Source organism: Larus michahellis, chromosome Z, assembly GCF_964199755.1.
Source record: "Larus michahellis chromosome Z, bLarMic1.1, whole genome shotgun sequence".
Classification (NCBI taxonomy): Eukaryota; Metazoa; Chordata; class Aves; order Charadriiformes; family Laridae; genus Larus; species Larus michahellis.
Genome location: NC_133930.1, coordinates 52,448,767 through 52,469,046, shown reverse-complemented (window position 1 = coordinate 52,469,046; position 20,280 = coordinate 52,448,767). Strand labels below are relative to the sequence as shown.

The 20,280-nt window shown below is 39.4% G+C and overlaps 1 protein-coding gene across 1 annotated transcript in view; it reads left to right on the top strand.

The window, feature by feature from the left end:
- CHSY3 (chondroitin sulfate synthase 3) overlaps positions 1 to 20,280 on the top strand; it is a 166,817-nt gene that overhangs the window by 7,711 nt on the left and 138,826 nt on the right. The window lies entirely within an intron of this gene.

The following is a 20,280-nucleotide window of genomic DNA, read 5'->3' as shown; positions in this document are numbered from 1 at the left end:
TTTGAGTTGAACACTACACCAAACAGAAGCATTAGAGGTGTATTTGCCTTTGATCATGAGAAGATGATATTTTGCTTTTTCAGGTACTGGAATCATCAGTTTTGAAGCAGCAGTTCTCACCCCCACTTAAGCTGTTGGTTTTGGGCAGCTTCATTAGGTAGTTACGTAAATGCAGCCATCATTTTAAAAAAGCATAAAGCGAGCTATCAGTGACCCTAGAATAGAAATGTATGGAAAAGTGGATAATTAAGACTGTAGCAGAGGGCTCTGAGGGTATATGGTGAGGAACAAGATGATCACAGAGGCCTCAGAACTGTTTGCATAAATGGCCAATTACTGATAAAGGGTTGTGTATGCACTCTCTTAACTATCTGTTATTAATAGCTATCTGATTACAGTAATGTAAAAGGTAGTTATCGAACTTTATTACTTTATTGTGATTCTTACCTGGCTAGAAGAGTGAGTTATATTTCCATACCATTGTAGTATAGTGTTTCTGTGTGTACACAGTACCAGGTAAAATGCAAATCATTAAACGCATATCCTGTTGCAGTAACCGCAGTGCTAAAATTTTGTCATTGCTCTTGCCCTGTGTGGCTCTGTCTGGTCCTCATCTGAGCCACCTGCCCCTGTTGTGCTGTGCAGACTCCCTGCTCTTCCTCTGGCTTTGTAAGTAACCTTCTGTCATTCATTTGCTTTTTTACCTGGGGAATCTGGGGTGACTGCCTGAGTGTGCTGCACCCCTTGGGTTCAAATACCATGGGGACTCCCTGTCTTCTTGCCCCTTTTTGATCCTGCAAAATCAACTTGGCTGGGAGTTGAGGAAGTTCACGGTGAGAAAAAGAGTCGTCACTGGTACTTGCATGTTATCGAGGGTCTTAAGCATTTCCCCATGTGTCTCAGCAGGACTGCAAGAGTTGTAGATATCTTTTTTGGGGGTCTTTATTGTGAAGGATTCGGATGGCGTTCCCACAGCTACTGTGGAGGTGCCAGCATACACAAGCCCACAGCAGTGGTCCGGTCTATGATGGCGTCTTAGCTGTGGAGCCAAGAGCTAAGGGTGCTCTTTCTCAGCTTGGTTGAGCGTCGGCTTTTCATAGGTGTCCGGCTTGTTTGCAGATTGTGTGTCCTGTCTTTCATGCTGTACCCTGAGAGGAAATACTGCTAGTGTCTTTTTGGAGCTTGACAGCTGTGTAATACTGACTCCTGGTGCTGAGATGCCAAGGTGCTGGAGGTCTCTGGATGTGTGTTTTCCTGTCCATGATGTTAAAAAATGTGAATACACATTCCTCTTACTGTGTTTTCTTCTAAGATGGCAGTAGCTATTTATGAGCAGGACTATGTGGTCTAACTAACAGCTTCCTAGTCTATTTTGAGTGTCTGTACTTTCTTAAAGCGAATATTTCAAAAATTTTCCTCTTTAAGAACAAGCTCTTTTTTGAATTATTGAAGCATCTCACAGACAAGCAAAAGCAAAACATCAGGAGAAATTCTTACATGATTAAAAATGTGTCTTTAGTTCTGCATATGGCTATCCTGAACCATCTCTTAACCTGTACAGAAATTTAAACCTAAACATGTTCACCTTTTTTTCTCATGTTTGCTCTCAATTTTTTGAAAGTGCTGTCTCAAGACTTTTGTGCAGTTGGTGTATTGGAGGTGGCGTTTCCATGGAAGTCTAGTGCAGAAGGCTAGCTAGCTATTGAAGTGTGTTTAAAAATAGTATTCGACATGAGACGATGCAATTGTGGCACAGCTGTTGTAAAACTAATCTCATTTAAACCCATCATATCATCACTCTTGACAGTGGCTGTCACATTATACAAGGAATAAGCTTGTTTTTTAAAAAGAGACTTACAGATGAAGAACTTCTCTGCTTTAGGGTCAACAATGGATTTAGTACTTTAAGTGGATCCATGGAAGAAAGCACAATAAAACCCTTATGTTTTTTACTTTTTACCTGGAAATAGTTTTCTGTACTTTACCTTAAAATCAAGTAAACCAAACCACAGGGGAAGCATTAGTTTCTACAGATAGTCTGAGAATTATTCAGGTGTTCTGAAATAAATTTCCCTTTCACGAGTACGTATTTGATCATGGTTATTAGTCATACTTTGACAAAGTGATTTGTTAAACTGTCCTCTTTGAGCCTTTTTGAATATGAAGTGTTTGTTGCAGATTGACAGGTAACTCAAATAGTATAGAGTTGCTCAAAGTGTGTATAGTCTTCTCAAAGACACTGACAATCCACAGGTTTTTTCTTCTTGCTCCCTCCCAACCCCCAGAGCTGATTGGTTTTGTTACTTTTTTTTGAACTATCCTTAGTATCTCTTCTTGTCCAGACTTAGAAAATCTTCCAGAGGTAACTTTTTCCTGACTTTCACTTTCCAACTTCACATCTTTTGATGAGATCAAAAGACACGCTTCTACTGAAATAGAAAATGCCCACAAAGAGAGAATCTGGAAGTTGTAAACAAGGAGAATTACAGAAATTATTTGAAATATGTGCTTATTAAGTGTACTTATATCTACCTTGGTATTTCATTAGGTACCAAAAATAGGGTATGTTTCTTTTTTTAGAAGAATAAGCTTTCAGGCGACTCTTCCAGTTCTGTATGTTTCTTGGGAGTTTTCTGCAAGTAGACAAATAGGTATAATGTGTAGCTGGATAATTTTATGTCTTCAGACTAGACTTTATTTATTCTGTGGGTCTCATTACCTAACTGGTTTCCACCTATTTTCAGTTCTTATGTGAGAAGGTATGTATTAAAGTCATTGTATATGCTGCTGTAACATACATGCTCAAATATGCATTTATTTAATTATTTGATTTCTTTATATAACATTAAATATTCAAAGAATGCATACATTAATTTAAAGGGGAGCAAGAACTGCTATGCTTTGAGGAGTTTATTACATCTGACCAGTGCTGGCTAATGATTTAAGTTCAAGATGGATTCACAGGTTGGTTACTCTTTAGAACATATTTGGAACTGGGCAGCAAGTAAATGTGTAGTTGCTTCCTGGCTGCAATATTTTTGGCTTCCCGGTTGTCACACTAAGAAAGGATTTTTGGTCTGCTTTATAGAATTCTTTTAAAACATATGTATACTTTAGGAAACAAAGAACACCTTAAACTAGAGGTATGATTTTAGGAAATTCTGGATGAGGATAAGCAGCCTGGTAACTGACACAGGTTTCTTGAATGCAGTTTTATGTACAATTTAGTCTTGAAATGAACCTAGGAAAAGGAAGGCTACCTTTTCTTTTATTTTTTATTTTGTGCTTTTGAGACATATTTTCCACATTAGTTAAAGTTTTAGCTTTAGTAAACCAACCCTTGTGAACATTTAAAAATGAAAAAAAAAAGTCTAAAATAAGTCTCTTCTGGAATGTACTGTTAGAATACTGAAGAATAAAACCTGAGGTACTGACTGGACAGATTGGTTGGTTGTTTTTTTGTTTTGTTTTCTTTTCTTTTGTTTTGTTTTTAATTTTTTGTTTGTGTAGGTCCTTTTCTAGGTCTTTATTGCAGTCTCTCTAATGTAAAGCTTAAGAACTTAGCTTTCAGCTTGTTTTTCATTTCTCTTTATAGTTATATCTGTGTCCTTCTGTATATACATGTATTTTGGCTTCCATCTTCAATTTAATGTAGCTTTTTGGCTTTCCACTTTTCTTGAAAGCTTTTTCTTTTAATCTACAGACAGCAGACAGACTGTAGCACACCTATTATCATAATAACTTTTTATCATCAAAGGGGACTCTCTTATGGACCAGCTCTTGTCCTGCCAGAATTGCACAGCTTCCTATTGTTGATCATGATAAAACACAGTGACTTTTTCTGTCACTTTTTATCAGTTTTGGGCAAAATTTTCCAAAGTGCATGAGTGTCAGTTCCAGAAGTCAGAGAATATAACTAGAACAGATTTAGCTGATGACAAAGCTTTTAGGAAAGTGCTTATCTCAGCCAATGAAACAATTTTTGTATGTGCTATTGACATTTTTAATTATTGTTTTAAAAGTAATTTGTTAGATATAAATCTGTCCCGCTAGAATGAATGAAAGCAGCTGGTAGTATTTTGGATTCTTCTTTTCTTCTACCCTAAATTTTTGTGGATGAAGATATTTTTCTTCGTGTGGTAGGGAGAAATAATTGTGCCTAACTGAGGGTAGCTGACTGTAGTAGGAAACATTGTCAAACAGTAACAAGTATTTTTTCTTAATATTTGTCTGTAGTAATTTTGGGAAATGTAGTATTAGTGTATCCAGGAGGGTCATCTAAGTGTATATATTTCTTCTGTGGCATTTGATGCTTAAGGTTTGCTTACAGTTGTAGCGCATGTTAGTTACGTCTTTGCAAAAACTGATTGTTGTTTGTACCTTCAAGAAGAAATTCTGTATTGGAACTATGCTTCGGGCATTCCTCGGTTCTGGCCATGGTAAATTGGTGCTCACTTCCCTCTTCCAAATCTATTAGCCTTACTTTTTACTGTACTAAATCCAAGAATAAACCTACCTTCAGACTCTCTTCTGAAATTACCATCCACACTGTGCTGTTGGCATGTATACTTGAACGTGACAACTCTGTTCAAAGCAATTCAGTACATCTTGGAAGCAAGTTGCCTTTTGGTCTTTCAACTTTATAGTCTGTGATTTGCCATTTTCTCTTCTGATGTTGTTCATTGTGAAATTACTGTAAATAAACATGTAAATTATCAGAAACCTCCAAAGGAGCTCAAAGGACTGTCTTTGAACACTGGACTTTCTTTTTCAAGTCAGTTACTTGAATCCAAAATTGAACATCTGTGGAAGACAAACATGCAGTATTTTCCAGTTTTGCTCTACAGCCACTGTAGCCAGGACAAATACTGAATGAATACAGGAGTCTACTGGGAGAGTTGATGTTGAAATATGTCGACCGTGTAGCATGGATCTTTTCATGCTATGACTTCATACCTACTTTGGGAAAAATAGAAATCCTCTGTGTACTGTTTATGAATGCTTTAATTCATGAAGAATTGAAGTGGAAGGCTCCAATTAATTGTTTAAGGAACTAAAGCTTGAAGAAGTGCATATGTGTACAAATGCATGTGTAGGTTTGTATGTGTGTGTATATATATATAAATGCTAGGAGAGCATGCCAGTACTTAATGTGAACAGCTTGAGGCAATTTCCTTGAAATATCTGCAATAAAATACATACTTTTAAAAGAGGTTTTTGGATAGGTTGGAAAATATGTTCCCATGAAAAGCAATTTTGCATAAATGCAAGAATTATTTCCAGTGTTAATACTTCTTCAGAGCCTTTCAGCTTCAGTAATAAGTAATAAATATATGTGTGTTAAATCTCATGTGTACCTATATTCTGTAGGCAGTTTAGATCATGCCTTAATCATGTGTCTTGACATTGGCACCAGTCCTGCAAGTCACACGAAACAAACAACTCAGTCTTTGCAGTGTACAAGCAATCTGCTCCTGCAAGCTCTGGGATCTTTCTTGGAAGAGACATGTCAACTTTTGCAGAACTCAACTTTTGCTAAGTAAATAAATTAATGCAAGTTATAGACCAAAAACTGCCTCTGGAGTCTCCTTGCAGTGACCCATGTAACATGCTGCTACATCTTTATGCATGAAAAAAATCTGTTTTCGGTACCCTTTTGGCATTCGAGTGATGGTAAGAGCCAAAAAACTCTTTGAGGAACCTCTGGGGAGCCCATAGCCCACACAGGTGTTAAAGTTACTGCCCATGATAGATGGTGTGAGCTGAGGTGGAATCAGTCCACCTTCTTTCTTTGCTTTGATCAAGATCCCTATCTTTTTATATCCTTATAGCTGTAATGGGAAACCTGTGGCTTGTAGGAGGGATGCAGCCCTTAATTTTGTCTTAGGCTGTAACGGCTTTTTTGTGGTTTGCTTTTCGCTAACACAAAACTGTGTGGTGGCAGGAGTCTTTACCAAAGGGTTTGGTTAAGTGCAGTCAATCCTCACAAGTTTTTCTCCTCTCCTATCTTACTCCACTTGCTGTCTGTATACAGGGAGAGAACAGTGCTCATTCCTACATCTGATCTCTTTAGCCTACTTTGTGGGAAGTTTTTTCAATTTAAAGTTCAATTAAATGTATGTCACATACTGAATATAGTGACTTACTTCCTGCCATTAAATTGTCTCCTTGCTCAGAACTCACACTCCTTCTGTCCTCTGTCCCTTTCTGTGTTTTTGCCCTTCATGTCCTTTGGCCACCTTGTTTCATTTGCAGTAAAATTTTTGCTCTGGATCGTCTCTGCTTTTGAAGTGACATGAAAGCCTGTAGAACCATAAAAAATTGCTCTGTGTTACTATGGAATGAAACTATTTCAATAAAAGCTACAATCTCTAATAAGAAAAAAACTTGTGAAATAGATGTGCAAGTCACTATTAGAGGAATGATGTGGGCTGTCAAAGTTTCATTGGTGGTTTGAACATATCTAGAAAGGGGAGGTGTCATTTTTGGTGCATGAAGCATGAATAACTTCTGTAGGTTATTGAGGAGGAAGTACAGTTTTTCTAGTAATTTTTGAATTTATTTTTTTTTTCTTGAACTCACAGAGAAGTAATGCTACTTTCCTCTGCTTGCTTAAATCAAGAAATACATGCATAGACACTTCTCAACTACATTCTCTTTATCAAATGTCTGGTTGAAAAGGCTTTTTTTTAATCAATATGCACATTTTCCTAAGAATACAGCTTCTATAGCCTTATGTTTCCAGAGAAAGTCTTACAGTTTTTTTTCAAAGGTTGTTTAGTTTTTGCTGTTGTAGGAAGGTGATACCTGGGATGTAATTCTCTGAGGTTGGGTGGGGAACAGGTTATTGCTGTGTTGATCTGTGGTGCCGTCCATCCTGGAATGGAAGAATATGAGTCAACAGGTTTGCGTTTCTCACACCATGATGCAGCATTGACAATAGCACTCTTCCTTCTTCCTTCTGTGTTACCTTGTAGTGCTGAGGAGCTGAGTGCCGTTGCCTGAAGTTGTGCTTTGACACCAGACATATCTTAAGATAAAACTCATTTTTTGGGGGGCTTTCTGTACACCTTTGTTTCTAGGGTATTTTTTTAATAGTAGTTTATCTTCAGTACAATTGTTCTCTTGCACAAAGTCATACAAACTACTACTGAAGTCTTGATGCCACATTGTTCATACACACCTTTTCGGTTCACTCATCAAAAGTTCTTCAGCTATTAAATAGTCATGATACATAGCATTCTTTGCCACTGATTTCCAAAAACTGTAGAATGTGATCACCATGGGACACATGTCTTCAAGGTTTTGCCTAAACTGAGGGAAGAAATAGGTTTTAGAAAGCATTTTTAATGTTTAAGAATTTCATATGCGTTAATACCATAATGTTCTCTAGCTAACGAAATCGCCCAGCAATAAAAATGCTTTCAACACGGTGATGTGTGTTTTCGTAGTTTTTCCTTGAATGCCTGCAGCCATGTTCTGTGTTCTAAATCTTTTGATTTAATCAGTTAAATGTGGTTAGTTCCCAACATTGTGTGGGAGACTTATGAAAGATTCTGTGTGTTTGAAAGAAATTATCTTGGCAATACCTGTTGCAGCTCTCACTTTTCTGAATCCACGCTCAGTGAATGCCTTCAGACTGTAGTGAGGAGTGGAGGTCTTGGACTAGGGCTTGTTGAGATGCTGCCTCTATAAAAGATATTAAGTTGTGGTCCTCGCAGCTAATGACACAAAGAGATCTCATGTTAACCTATTCTACAGCCCTTGTCTAACTTTTGTTGGTTTATGGTCAGCCTACATAAATCTCTTTGCAAAATGTTACAGTGCTGCCATATGTTGTTAGACAGCTCATTATTGTTCATTTTTTTAGCTAGGTGAATTCTTGCCCTGTAGAAGAGTTGAGCTTCTTGAACTTCTATGAAATACAAGTGATTATAAAATCTTTTTTTGTTTAAATAGTTTATAGCCTTCATGCAGGTGACTTGTCTTTCACTATGGGTGTGCTTGCTCAGTGAGCAGTTTAAGCAATCGATGGTACGCAAAGCTGGACGGGTAGTTTGGATTGTGAACTGCTAGTTCATGCCATTGGGTTGGCTGCAGAGTTTCTATAACAGTATTGTAAATTGTTCCTGAAATGAAGTTACAGAAAAAAATACATAAACCTTTATTTTAAAGCTATCCTTTAAAAGATATACTCTCTCAAGGGATAAACAAACCCAATTAGTTGCCTTTGAATAAAGATCATATAAGTTAATATAAACAAATGTATGTATATATGCATAAATGAGCTCTTCCTGAGAAAATATTGAATAAAGAATATTTAAAGTAAACTTTTCGGCTAAAACCTATGTGGTATATAATGGAATAATTATCTTTTTTACCAAACTGGTAGGTTTAGAAATAGTCATTAAACTGGCAGACATTGTCATTTGGATGATTTAGAAGCTTGTACAGGATTATAGTCTTCAGACCAAAAACTATCTCTGCATGTGTTTTTATGTGCAAAGTTATGTGCTAGTAGAGGTTATTCTCTATGCTGCTGAAAAACTGCATTATAGTTACGATGCAAGGAATGCTGTTGTTTCCAAGGAGTTCACAAGACGAGGCCCTGACCCAGTGGTTCCCAGGCTATGTGGAGCGATATGGGATTTGAACCCAGAATTTTCAAACTCAAAGGGCTTTTTTGCTCTCTACTCACTGGATGCTTCCCATCTTGCATCAAGTATTTTTTTTTGTTTTCAGCCAATTTATTCTCTTCCTATGGAAAACTATGATATAAAAAAAAAAAAAGGAGTGGAAAATGTGTTCCTGTTTATTCTGTCAATTTTACTATTTTGCCACATTGGCAGTCTCATTATCAAACTTTCGTCAATTTTTGATTATACATGGTGATGTTTTGGGACGCTGTGTCTTATTTTTAACCCAGTATGTATCTTATGCTGCATACTGTCCTTTTATGCAGATTTTCAGTTGAAAATGTATAATTTGACTTTAGTTCTATCAAGTTATCTTCAGTAAGCTTACTGCAAAGCAGCTCAGACTTCTTTATTCTGCAGTGTGGAGCAACTTCTGCAAGTGTGAGCTAAAGGTATAATTCTGTCATCTTGTCAAATTGTCAGGTTTTGCAGAATGTGCCCTGTGCAGTACGGAAGTAGAAAAGCAAACTAACTTCAGAACAGCTAAAAATAACAACACTTCTGTCCCAGCACAGTTTACAGACTTGCAGAGTTTTTAGTAATTTATCTAAAGACAGTAGTTTTATATAGTGAGTAAATTGTGTAGTGTTTTATCTTAATAAGTTTTAGCAGTTCTTCTTTGCTTACAGGTAATAAAATGTGATTTCTTTCAAATGTTTGCTAGCCAGATGGTATTAATTTGTCTGTTTTCCCTGACAACACATTTCAAGAGAATTCTACTGAAGGTAGGAATCCAACATGAAAGCAAATGAGGGTAGCATTAGTAAAGCCTATAAGGCAAGGGGAAGCAAATGAATTTTGAACATTTTGATTCTTCTCTTTTGCTATATTCCACAGCGCTTTCATTACCACCGTCATCTATCAAAAAAAAGCTCTTCATGGGGCAGCACATCAGGGGCAGTGCGATGGAGTCCCAGTAAGGGCTCTCAACTTGTTGCCCTAAGGCAAGCCAGGGATGACGCACTGGGACACCCCAAGGGAATCAAGGGGGATTCGCGCAAGAGGGTGATACGGCCAGCCCAGCTGAAATGCCTCTACGCAAATACACGCAGCTTGGGCAATAAACAGGACAAATTAAGGGCCACTGTGCTGCTGGAAAGCCATGACATAGTGGCCATTACTGAAACTTGGTGGGATGATTCCCATGACTGGAATGTAGGGATAGACAGATACAAGCTCTTTAGGGTAGGAGGGGAGGAGGTGTTGCCTTCTACATCAGTGACCAGCTAGAATTGATGGAGCTCCACATGGCGAAGGACGAGGAGCTCATTGAGAGTGTATGGGTTAAGATTAAAGGGAAGGCAGGGGAAGGTGATGTTACAGTAGGGGTCTGCTTCAGGCCACCTGACCAGCAGAGCCAAGCAGATGAGGCCCTCCATAGGCAGATAGAAGTGGCTTCGTGTTCACAGGCCCTGGTCCTCGTGGGGGATTTCAACCACCCTGACATCTGCTGGAGGGACAACACAGCACGGCACCAGCAATCCAGGATGTTCCTGGAATGCATAGATGACAACTTCCTCCTCCAAATGGTAGAGGAACCAACAAGAAAAGGTGCTATGCTGGACCTCATTCTCACCAACAGGGAAGGGCTGGTGACCAACGTGAGGCAGAGGGATAACCTTGTCTGCAGTGACCACAAAGCAAAGAATTTAAGATCCTCAGGGCAACTAGAAGGATATATTCCAAGTTTACGACCCTGGACTTCAGGCACACAGACTTTGATCGCTTCAGGGATCTGCTGGCCAAAGTGCCGTGGGACAAAGCTCTAGAGGGAAGGGGGGCCCAGGACAGCTGGTCAGTATTCAAGGATCACCTTCTCTGTGTCCAGGAGCAAACTATACTGACAAAGAGGAAGGCAGGAAAGAATGCTAGGAGACCTGCCTGGATTAACAAGGAGCTCCTGGACACACTGTCACACAAAAAGAAACTTTATAAGGAGTGGAAGAAAGGACAGCTAGAACGGGGGGCACATAAGGAAGCTGTCTGAACAGCAAGAGACCTGGTGAGAAAAGCTAAAAGCTCAGTTAGAATTAAATCTAGCCAAGGAGATCAAGGGAAACAGCAAAAATTTCTATAGGTACGTTAATGGTAAGAAGAAAACTAGGGAGGGTGTGGGCCCCCTCAGAAAGGAAACGGGGGAGCTGGTGACAAGTGATATGGAGAAGGCCAAGGTTCTCAACGACTTCTTTTCCTCAGTCTTCACTGGCAAGGGCTCCAGCCACACTCCTGGAGTCACAGAAGACAATGGCAGGGGTTGGACAGAACTGCCCATCATAAGTGAAGATCAGGTTCATGACCATCTGATGAACCTGAAAGTGAACAAGTCCGTGGGACCTGATGGGATACACCCACGGGTACTGAAGGAACTGGCGGATGAGGTTGCTAAACCGCTCTCTATTATATTCCAGAAGTCATGGCAGTCTGGTGAAGCCCCCCTGACTGGAAAAGGGAAAACATAATCCCCATTTTCAAAAAGGGAAAGAAGGAGGAACCAGGGAATTATAGGCCAGTCAGTCTCACCTCTGTGCCTGGTAAGATTATGGAGCAGATCCTCCTGGAGGCACTGCTGAGGCAGAATAATAATGAAGAGGTGACTGAGTACAATCAACATGGCTTCACCAAGGGCAAATCGTGCCTGACAAACCTGGTGGCCTTCTATGAGAAGGTCACATCATCAATAGACAAGGGGAGGGCAACAGATGTCATTTACCTGGACCTGAGCAAAGCCTTTGACACTGTCCCACATGACATCCTGGTCTCCAAGCTGATAAAATATGGGTTTGATGGAGTGACAATTCAGTGGATAAAGAACTGGCTTGACGGCTGCACCCAAAGAGTGGCTGTCAATGGGTCCATGTCCAAGTGGAGGCCAGTGACAAGTGGAGTCCCTCAAGGATCAGTACTGGGACTGGTCTTGTTTAACATCTTCGTCAGCGACATGAACAGTGGCATAGAGTGCACCGTCAGCAAGTTTGCTGACGACACCAAGCTGCGTGGGGTGGCTGATATGCTGGAGGGAAGGGATGCCATCCACAGGGACCTTGACAGGCTGGAGAGGTGGGCCCATGCTGACCTTGTGAAGTTCAACAAGACCAAGTGCAAGGTCCTCCATCTGGGTTGGGGCAATCCCAAGAACCAATATACGCTGGGCAGTGACTGGCTTTGATAGCAGCCCTGAAGAAAAGGACTTGGGGGTGCTGGTAGATGAGAGGCTCAACGTGAGCTGTCAGTGTGCACTAACGGCCCAGAAAGCCAATCGTATCCAGGGCTGCATCAGGAGAAGCATGGCCAGCAGGTCGAGGGAGGTGATTCTCCCCCTCTATTCCACTCTCGTGAGACCCCATCTGGAGTACTGCGTGCAGTTCTGGAGCCCCTACTACAAGGGAGATACGGACGTGCTGGAGCGTGTCCAGAGAAGGGCCATGAGGAGGGCTGGAGCACCTCTCCTATGAGGACAGACTGAGAGAGTTGGAGTTGTTCAGTCTGGAGAAAAGAAGGCTCCGAGGAGACCTCATAGTGGCCTACCAGTATCTTAAGGGGGCCTACAAGAAAGCTGGTGAGGGACTTTTTAGGTTGTTGGGTAATGGTAGGACTAGAGGGAATAGATTAAAACTAGAGACGAGATGATTCAGACTGGGCGTTGGGAAGAAGTTCTTCACCATGAGGGTGGTGAGACACTGGAACAGGTTGCCCACAGAGGTGGTGGAAGCCCCATCCCTGGAAGTTTTTAAGGCCAGACTGGATGGGGCTCTGAGCAACCTGATCTAGTGGGAGATGTCCCTGCCCACAGTAGGGGGGTTGGAATTAGGTGATCTTTAAGGTCCCTTCCAACCCAAACCATTCTATGATTCTATGATTAAGCACTGTGAGAAAATTATCCAGTAGTGCATTTGTCAGTGTGAGAAAGTGGTGGAAGACACACAGAGAGGGTGATGAAATACTGCCATCATCAGCTGTCTGAGGAATGCAAAAGAAAAAATATGAGCCTTCCTTTTGGCAGCCAGAGAGGGGCAGGAACGTGTTTTGCCTTTCTGGGTGCAACCAGCCAGGAACTGGTATATAGGAGGTACAGTTCAGGTAGTCTTTCTTCCCTGCATCCCACTTATCAGCATCCTCCGAGACCCTCCATAGGCATGGGAGGGTCTTCACATTCTGGGTGGTCCTTCATTTGCCATAACGTAGGAAGAAAATAATGTGTCCCTGTGTGAAGGGAGTGGGGAGGATCGTAAAATAGGATCATTTCTGAAAGCATTTTTATTTTTTCTCTGACATTTGCCACTCCCAAGATTTGTCCCATAAAGAAAAGGCAGATTTAGAATCATAGAATGTGTTGGATTGGAAGGGACCTTTAAAGGTCATCTAGTCCAACCCCCCTGCAGTAAGGAGGGACATCTTTAACTAGATCAGATTGCTCAGAGCCTCATCAAGCCTGGCCTTGAATGTCTCCAGATATGGTTGGACTCGATGATCTCAAAGGTCCTTCCCAACCATGAAGATTCTATGATTCTATGGGGCCTCCACCACCTCTCTGGGCAAACTGTGCCAGTGTCTCACCACTCTCATTGTAAAGAACTTCTTCCTAATGTCCAATCTAAACCTACCCTGCTCTAGTTTAAAACCATTGCCCCTCGACCGATTGCTACATGCTTTTGCAAACAACCCCTCCCCAGGTTTCTTTTAGGTCCCCTTCAGGTACTGGAAGGCCATTATAAGGTCTCCCCAGAGCCTTCTCTTTTCCAGGCTGAACAACCCCATCTCTCTCAGCCTGCCCTCATAGGAGAGGCACTCCAGTCCTACGATCATCTTTGTGGCCCTCCTCTGGACCAGCTCCAATGGGTCCATGTCCTTCTTGTGCTGAGGGCTCCAGAGCTGGACACAGTACTCCAGGCGGGGTCTCACGAGAGCAGAGTAGAGGGGGTGAATCACCTCCCTGGATCTGCTGGCCACGGTTCTTTTGATGCAGACCAGGATGTGACTGGCCTTCTGGGCTGCAAGCGCACACCATTTGAGATGGTGTGATTTGCCGTATGAATTGCCAGCTCTATAAGAACTAGGATTATTTTTTTTTTTAATTCTGAATTTTAATATCTGAATATTTTAAAGTGTCTAAGACGTATGTAACACAACATGGACTTGCTGTTCCTAACTGACTTTCAAACAAATATTTTTACAAATATTCATTGCGCCTTTTTGTTCCACAAAGTTTTAAAGAATTAAACTTATTTTCTTTAATTGCAGAACATGCATGTTTTGCTTTCTGGTCCTTTTTTTTGTGCGTGTGTGAACCTGCCTGAGAAGCACAGAAGGAAAAAAAAAGGCAATTATTTGGTCCGTTGTAAATTGTGATTGCATATTTAATACTCTGAGCACTTTTCTGCTTTATGATTACATTATCAAGACTGTTTCATCGAAAGTTTTATTTGCACCTTTTATTTAAAGTCCATGCTAATTGTAACCGTGTCACATCATACTTTGAGTTCCTCTGATAACTAAGCCAGTGTCATTTACAAGATGCAGGATTTCTGTTCCAATGAATGGCAGCTATTTTATTTCGTGCAGGTGCAGGAAGAATATATATATACATATATATATATATATGTGTATACTTGCTATTTAGGGAAGAGTACTTCTGTGACAGCATGTTTGAATACCTATTCTGTCATTTCTACATCCAACCTTTTGTTCCAAAATTCCTTTCTGCAGATTTTGTCTTGAACAATTAAGTATCATGAGATTTCTGGTTGTTCCTCATGAAAAGTTGTAGTCTAACACTTTATCCCTTAGCTAGTGTGATGCATTAAAAAAAATATCTGTATGGATAACAGACTGTATTCAAGAGTTTGTTGCCATGTGAGTAGTGTCTTGATTTCAGCAGCTTTGCTGACATACTTTACTATGTCTCTGTCTGCTACTTTTAGAAAGAATTGTTAAACCTTTTATTAAAAATTAAACCAATATACTTTGTTCAAGACAAGCAGCGTGTCTTAACTGCTCTACCTCACAGCCATAGTGTTCATGAGTTGTACTACAGTGGAATGACAACATTGGTCCTGGTTCATACTTTTTTTAATTATTTCTATTGATTCTTGGGATAAAATGTTGCAACTTTTCCCCTCTGTTAATGTAAGTCTCCTTTTTGTTTCTTAAATTCTAAATGTTCTCCCACTATGCTTGTATGGTTTTGGTAGTTGTCCAATAGAGATTGGTTGACTAAAAGCAATGTTTAGCTAATACAGTAATCGAATGAGTCATCGATTCACTTTTTTTAGCTTTGCTGGAGAGAGAACACATAGTATTCATCTTGCTGGTTAATAAACCTAATCTGTTGGCTAGTATGTAGGGGATGAGTTGGTAGTAAAGTCTTTGAACGCTTAGCAGAGATGGATAGATATTTTATGTGATGATACATCTTCAGTGATGGTATCTCCTGGTTTCTAACAGACTTCTGTAAGTGATGAGATTAACTCACTGGCAGTGATTTGGCTATTGTAATTTGATGAGTTTTTTTCTGGTGCACTGAGTTCATAATCAGTAAGTACCTTTCATGTGCCTTTTTTCCTCTGTCTTCCCTGGAAGAGTTGATGTTATTATCATGGTTTTCACTAAAAAGGCTGGTAAACAAAACTATTCTCTTACTGTTTTGACTTACACAATCAAATACAGATGAATAAAAAAGATGGATAAAAAGTAACAACCTATTTAAGAAACTTGTTGTATATCATTCTGTCTGCTCTCAGTTTCTCACCTTCTTGATACCTCATTATACTCACTTGTTTTGAAACATGCTGTTCTATGCAGGTGCTTATGTTATTCTTCTGTTCCCTTGTGTTGTATGAGCTCTGCTTCCTCTTATTAGTTATGTTACAGCTGTGCAAAGAAACCCACTTTTTATAGAGTATTTAAAGTAAAAGAATACTTAAATACATGCACTTTTGATACATTTCTAGTTTGTTTACATTTTTACTGGAGAAGATCAAAATGCTATATGACAATTTCAAAAGTGTTAAAAAAAAATTTTGGAAGATCTCCAATACAGACTAAGTGTCTTTTATGTCAATATTCACTGTATTCAGAAAGTAATTACAAGTGCAAATAATTTGCTTTCTCTATATCAGGAAAAAAAAAAAAAACCAAAGTTGGGGAGAAGGCCTCTTTCTTCCCGAAAGGCAGTTAAGGTTTCAACTGGTTTCAAAGCCTGTTATTTGTAATGTATTCTAAGCTCTTGCCTTAAACATTACATCTGTCATATTCATTTGCATATACAAAGTGAGTTTTATTTCGGTCCATTAGTATGGCACAAGAGCAGGCTATATCAGAAAAAAACCCACTTTAAATATTTGATTTCAAGTGAGACAATTCTTATTGCAGGAAATACCATAAAATGTCATGACGAAAACAACAGCAAGGACAATCTGTGTTTTCTCCCAGTGGTGAAATAGTTTCAGGCAATCCTAATACAGGACGCAAAAACTGCTTTTCCATTTTGAGTTCTGAAAAAAAGCAGTTTTATCAAAAATGTTTGCGTAATTCTTTTAATTTGTCCCTTTTGCAAATTTAGTTTTGTGGATATTTTCATTTTCTTGATTTATTTATTTTTTTAATTGCTCATGCCTCATTTTAATGGCATCAGTAGCTCAGGTAGTGAAAATGTCATTGTAATGACCACACATTCAGAAAAACATGATCACCATTCTAGTAATAATTTTTGATTTTTATACTCTTTATCTTAAATCATCACCTTATTTGAAAGTGAGCCTGAAATGTTTTCCCTGTAGGATTTCTTTCTCCTTTCCTTTAGCCTTAAGTAGTTTTCTTGTGGCTTTGAGTAGTCTCTTTACTTACGTACTAGGTTTAGATGTGCTAAATATGAAAGGTACAAGAAAGGGAGATGACTGAATTTACCAAGGTGTGCACAGCAGGAAGGAGTTCTCCAGTTGTGTTGGGATGAGCAGGTGTTGCACACTACTCAGACAACTCAAATCCTCAAGGATGACTGCAGTACATTACCTACAACAGCCAAATAGCAAGAAAAACATGCAAAAGGAAGGAAAGTAATCACGAAGAGTTAATGTTATTGAGGCAAGCAATGCTCGACCAGCCATATTGCCTCTATGATGAAAGGGCAGGCTTTGTCGTTGAGGGGAGAGTGGTGGACTGAGTGTACTTTCACTTTAGAAGACTTTGATGCTCCTGTGTTACTCTCATTTTTAAACTGAAGAAATATAAGCTGGATGAACAGAGCACTAGTTAGGCTGAAAAATGCCTGGACTGCTGGACCTAATGTGTATAAGTGATGGTTCGATGTCCAGTTAGTGCCTGGTGAAGAATGGTGTACCTTCAGCGTCCAGTTCTGGGTGCAGTATTGTTCAATATCTCTATCAAGCGCCTGGTCGCTGAGGTGGAAAGGAAGATTGTACCCTCAGCAAGTCTGCAGAAAACGTTACACTGGGGGAGTGACACAGAGGTGGGAAGAGGTGAGGTGCAGCAAGGAGGGACCTTCAGACATCTGAGGAGTGGGCCTTCAGAAACCTCGTGAGTTCAAGAAGAAATATTGCAAAGTTCTGCAGATGGGGTGAAATAGCCCCAGGCTCTCTACAGTCTGGGAGGGAACTGGCTGAGGAGCAGAGGTACTGAAAAGGACTTGTGGTTTCCAGCGGATGCCAAGTTGTGAAAGTCAAAAAGTTTGCACGCACTGCAAATAAAGCAAGCCTCGTGTTGGCCTGCATTAGAAAGAGCATGGTCAGTAGACTGAGGGAAGGTTTGTTACCCTCTATTCCCTGCTGGAAGGATTATGCTAAATTCTAAGGGAGATGTAATAGTGGTCTTTTAGAAATACTAGGACAGATACAAAGGTGGTAGAGCTGAGCTCTTCTCAATAGATCTAGACAGGATAAGAAGGGGACAGTTGTCAGAAGTTGTGGTTTGGGAGGTTCATGTTGCACGGCAGGATCCACAAAGAGAGCTGGGCAGTAGTGGGACAGGTTTCCTGGAGCAGGGGTGTAGTCTCTTTGGAGGAAGGTTTGGAAGCTGCACTTCAAGCCAGAAGCTGGATTCGGTGATCCCCTAGACCCCTGCAAATTGTGTCTGTGGAGAGAGGATGGTCTGAAGAATGAGGAAGAAACAGGGCATCTTGGATGACGGTGAGATCTCAGCAAAGTTCACTTGCGATCCAAGTCTGTAATGCAGCACAGTTAAGGTAGCTCTGAAGTGGAACACAGCGGTCTTGGAGCCAGTTCTGCTTGTATAGTATCTAAAGTATTTAGCCTCTAAAGAAAAGAGTGACTATGAGATGCATTAAAAATTGCAGGCTTGTTTTTATATTTGCTACTTCTACCATAAAAGAATAACAACTTCATTACACATCTGCAAAATCGGAGCAGAAGCTAATCCAAACACCTAATAGAGTCTCAGTGCAGCAGTACAATGAGGTGGCTTCTTTTTCTCTGAAACTCTGTGTGTTAGGAAAATGCTAACCTGATTTTTAAATATAAGCCTATCTTAATACTGAACTTCTCTCAGTATCAAAATACTGTTTGTTAATATCAGTTTGAAATTAAACTTCAGGCTAGAAACAGGTGTGGAAATATGACAACAGAATGGAAACAGGTCATGATAACTCTTAGTTTCTAAGAATTTTTTTCTTTTGTTTTTCAAGACTTAGGTGACTTTTTGTTTTCAGTTCTTGACAAAACTTACCTGCTTGATATCTTCTTGAAGTTTTGAACTGCCTAAATAATTGCAAGTATTTTTAGAATATGCTTTTGTGTTGTTAATATGCTGGCCTGTGCTTCATGAGCTCTCAAGGTACAGCAGATTATACAGTTCACATGGAAGCATGATACCAATTTATAATTTACATTCTTTGAATAAGAATTGTAATGATTGTATTTAATAAGGATAATGTAGTGTAGTTCCTCTGCATTTCCAGGAAGCAAATTTCTTCTGAAATCTCTGCTAAAAATGGTTTTGTTATTGTAATGTCAATTTCCAGTCTCTGACAAATATCTAAAGGAAGATGGCTTTATTTGGCCAGTGGATTTCTACATGGTAATTGAGGTCTGTATGCAGAAGGCAACTAATCCAGTGCACTGTCCACTAGTTTCCTTGACCATAAAATGGCAGTAAAAAAACTGCTCTGGTTCGTCAAGGGATCAGGGCTTGGTAAAAGCTCTGCAGGTCTGGTTGGTTTACAGAAGCAAAATGTTGAAAATGGAAAAAAATATGTTATATTTATCAGCTTGTATCCTGAGTCTTGGTATGGCTGTAAGAAGTAAATTAATCTGCTAAAAAGTGGGTTTGGCTGCATGTGAAAGTAGGCTTGGTCCATGTGTCTGAAGTAGATGGATGGGGAGAACAACAAAATAGTAAGAAAAAATGGGAGGAGGCAAAAATATGTACTTTTTTTTTTTCTTAATAGAAAATACGAAGTAGATGGAAAAGGTCTATTCTATGGGTTGCAAATGCAGGCTTGGTATTTACTATTTAACCAGTAAAAAATGGGAACTGAGTATTGTAGGTCACTGATGTTTGTTTTCATAGTCTCTGGATACCAACTCTTTTTATTCCTTGACAAAGGAAAGACATCTGCTCTGCTTGGTTACTTACTAGCCTAATAATGTGCATTTCTCTGTTTTATTTACTGCGACAAGACCTTTAGGGAAGGCAAATTAAAGATTTTGTATTTGTAATTTGAACAATTTGATAAAAATTCTATTTAGTAATTTTAATTCTTTAATAATAAAAAGAATATAACACATTTTTTCTCTTCTTTTAAATATTACTGGCAGTAGTAGTGTTAAGTCAGTACCTCTCAGCAGAACATTGTCACCTCTACAATGTATTCATTTCTTCCCCATTAAATGCTCAAGAATACTTTTTTAAAATTTGATGTCATGTCAGTCTTTTTAGAATTTGTGTGATTATGTTGGCTGGACCAACATACTATATGTAGGAACTAATTTGATTTATAGCAAAAGGACACCAAGATGCTGATCCTTGCCAGTAATTAATCTATGATGCTGTCTGATGCTAGGGTGATCTGTCCAAGTTATGAATTGTTTGAGTGAAGCGTCATCACACCAATTTTATCTTTTGCAAGTTTGGATGACTCTGCTGTACAAATACAGCATGCTATACAAATATCTGTGCAGTAATAGGCATCTTTCCTTAATTGCACTTACCCTCACAAAAAATAACTGTGGACCAAAACAGGAATTTATTTGAAGAAAAACAGAGGGAAAAATGGCCTGTTTTCATAATTTCTAGAACTTAATAACAATAAAGTTATGGCACTAGAATTTTACAAGGTATCTAGAAAAACTGAGGGTTTGACATTCATATGCCAAAAGTAGAGAGAAAAAAATAAATGTAACTTAAGTTTGAGAAAGGCAGAATTATACAAGTCAGTAGCTTAATTATTATTTTTAATCAGAGTGGAGCCTTGTAAAAACCACATGAAAATGTCTAACTTCCCATGACAATTTTAAATGGCATACATTGTTTGGTTGTATTGATTATCCATTTCATTTTAATTTTTGTAAACTTGGTTCAGGCATAAAGCGGGATTATCATACTTTTCCAGTGC